This window comes from Chlorocebus sabaeus, chromosome 18, assembly GCF_047675955.1.
Source record: "Chlorocebus sabaeus isolate Y175 chromosome 18, mChlSab1.0.hap1, whole genome shotgun sequence".
In the NCBI taxonomy this organism is placed as follows: domain Eukaryota; kingdom Metazoa; phylum Chordata; class Mammalia; order Primates; family Cercopithecidae; genus Chlorocebus; species Chlorocebus sabaeus.
The window spans coordinates 56,093,316-56,095,582 of NC_132921.1; the positions used below are offsets into that span (position 1 = coordinate 56,093,316).

General features: G+C 47.7%; 1 pseudogene; it reads left to right on the forward strand.

Annotated features, from left to right (window-relative positions):
* Nucleotides 1–1,010: 1,010 nt before the first annotated feature.
* LOC103222606 (ubiquitin recognition factor in ER-associated degradation protein 1 pseudogene) lies at nt 1,011–1,957 on the forward strand (annotated as a pseudogene).
* The last annotated feature ends 310 nt before the right edge of the window (nt 1,958–2,267 follow it).

The following is a 2,267-nucleotide window of genomic DNA, read 5'->3' on the forward strand; positions in this document are numbered from 1 at the left end:
ATGTTTGTTCCCACACTAGACCTTGAGCTCCTCAAGACGCTAATAACGCTCCAGAAGTGTGTCTTCCTAAAGCCCAGCAGAGAGCAGGCCTTCAATAATTGTTTGTGAATTGATGAGAGAAAACATATTTACATTGATAATCTGTTTATCCAGGGTATTCATGGCCTTTGTGTGGCCAGGGAGAGACTGAGCACACCAGGCATGCCGACAATGAGCTTTCTTTTCATGTCCAGAAAAGATTCCAACGTTGAAAGGAATTGCTTGTCTGTTAACAAGTCTCTGGTCAAAAGGCTCACAGGCCAAATTCTAGACTCTGGTTAGAGCCTGAGAGACTGTACCCACCAGTGTGCCTGGCACGTAGGGGTTGGGCTCACCCAAGAGACTGCACCCCCACACCAACCTGGTAATTCCCAGGCTACAGTGCGGGAGGGGCAGGCACCAGAAATGGCAAGGCATTGCCTGGGACCCCAGAACAAACATTTCGGAGTTTGTGCTAAGAATGGGCACTCTGGCCAAGTGTGGTGTCTTACACCTGTAGTCCCAGCATTTTGGGAGGTCAAGGCAGGAGGCTCACTTGAGCCCAGGAGTTTCATACCGGCCTGGGCACATATCAAGACCCTGTCTCTACAAAAAAATAATAATAATTAGCTGGGTGTGGTGGCACACGCCTGTAGTCCCAGCTACTTGGAAGGCTGAGGTAGGAGAATCACTTGAGCCCAGGAGTTCGAGGCTGCAGTAAGACATGTTCCCACCACTGCATTCCAACCTGGGTGGCATAGCAAGACTCTGCTCTCTCTCTTTCTTTCTCTCTCTCTCTCTCTCTCTCTATATATATATATATATGACATTTTTTGATGAATTTTATGCTTAAGGAGATCTGCATTCTGATCTTTTAGAAGTCAAGGTTAAAAACAACACACTGCGGCATTGGTGGTGGCAGTGGCTGCGAGGAGAGAGGTCAGCAGGGTGCCTTCGTTGCATTGTCTGAGAGAAAAGGCATCTCAAGGTGGTGTCCATCATGTTCCCTTTCAACATGTTCAATCACCCGATTCCCAGGGTCTTCCAAAACCGCTTCTCCACACAGTACCGCTGCTTCTCTGTGTCCATGCTAGCAGGGCCTAATGACAGGTCAGATGTGGAGAAGGGAGGGAAGATAATTATGATGCCCTCAGCCCTGGACCAACTCAGCCAACTTAACATTACCTATCCCGTGCTGTTCAAACTGACCAGTAAGAATTCGGACCGCGTGACACACTGTGGCATGCTGGAGTTTGTGACTGATGATCTGCTACTCTCACACTGGATGATGCAGAACTTGCTCTTGGAAGAAGGCAGCCTGGTCCAGGTGGAGAGTGTCAACCTTCAAGTGGCCACCTACTGCAAATTCCAGCCTCAGAGCCATGACGTCCCGGACATCACCAACCCCAAAGCCGTATTAGAAAACACACTTAGGAACTTTTCCTGTCTGACCACTGGGGATGTGATTGCCATCAACTATAATGAAAAGATCTACAAACTCGAACTGCGTGTGATGGAAACCAAACCTGACAAGGCAGTGTCCATCACTGAGTGTGACATGAACATGGACTTTGATGCTCCCCTGGGCTACAAAGAACCCGAAAGACAAGTCCAGCATGAGAAGTCGACAGAAGGTGAAGCTGATCACAGTAGCTATGCTGGAGAGCTGGGCTTCCGCGCCTTCTCCGGCTCTGGCAATAGACTGGATGGAAAGAAGAAAGGGGTGGAGCCCAGTCCTTCCCCAGTCAAGCCTGGAGATATTAAAAGAGGAATTCCCAATTATGAATTTAAACTTGGTAAGATAACTTTCATCAGAAATGCACGTCTCCTTGTCAAAAAGGTTGAAGAGGATGAAGCTGGAGGCAGATTCGTCACTTTCTCTGGAGGACAGTTGTTGCATAAAAAGGGAAGAAAGCCCTAAATGAGGACTGTTGGATGGTTGGAAAATAATAAAAGAATTAATTGCAACATCTTGGCTTTTAGTTACTGGCACTGAAGGGATGAGCCTCATTAGAGAATACTCTGTAACTCAAGATTTGTTTGAGTTAAGAATTACCAAGTTTGACTTGGAAGTGGAGCAGCAGGACTTTGTAGTTGTATGCTTGATTTGGAGAAAGACAAAGAGCTGTCCCTGAGGGCCTGGAGGCAACTGCCTCCTCGGACCTCATGCTTTCAGCTTGAATGGGGCTCCCACTGCCTCAGCAGGAGCAATTCCAAGTCCCTAATTCTGTCAAAACTGATGGAGGTTA